We start from the raw sequence: 569 nt of genomic DNA on the forward strand, positions 1-569 counted from the left end.
TCCCGCAAGTGGGTGTCAAGTGGTCCAGCTGGCGTGAAGTCTGCCTTTGCCCTGCTCTTTCTGCTGATGCAGTGTCTCTATGCGAAATGATCCAAGCTAATTCTCGGTGATAACCGAGGTTGGAACATTTGAATTACTAGGAATGCTTTAAAGAACTCTGCATAGAGAATTGTTTTTAATTTGCTTAGTTTTTTTTTTTTTTAAATTGAAAATGTATATAGTTTAGTTACTGGAGTACAGACATGGGGAGACGAGAGAATATTAAGCAGCTCTGCATTCTCCATGCCCTCATGATATCTTATTCAATAGGCTTTGTGGGTTATGAGTTGCAAACATAAAATAATACTCGTTTGATCTAGGTCTGGTGTGTTGTTCCTCTTCCTACCCTAACTGGTTCTCTTACACCAAGGCTTTACCTGGGGCACCTGCTCTTGCCTTGATCGGGACACGGGTTCTTCTTGTTTGCCAGGTTATGGTATCCCTTGCATGTCGTCATCAGAAACTGAAGACTCCCATCTCAGTGCCTGTAGCGCAGTGGTTATGGTACTGGCCACATGCACTGAGGGTGG

The sequence above is a fragment of the Otolemur garnettii genome, unplaced genomic scaffold (assembly GCF_000181295.1).
Source record: "Otolemur garnettii isolate 467f Iridium unplaced genomic scaffold, OtoGar3 scaffold00124, whole genome shotgun sequence".
NCBI classification, from domain to species: domain Eukaryota; kingdom Metazoa; phylum Chordata; class Mammalia; order Primates; family Galagidae; genus Otolemur; species Otolemur garnettii.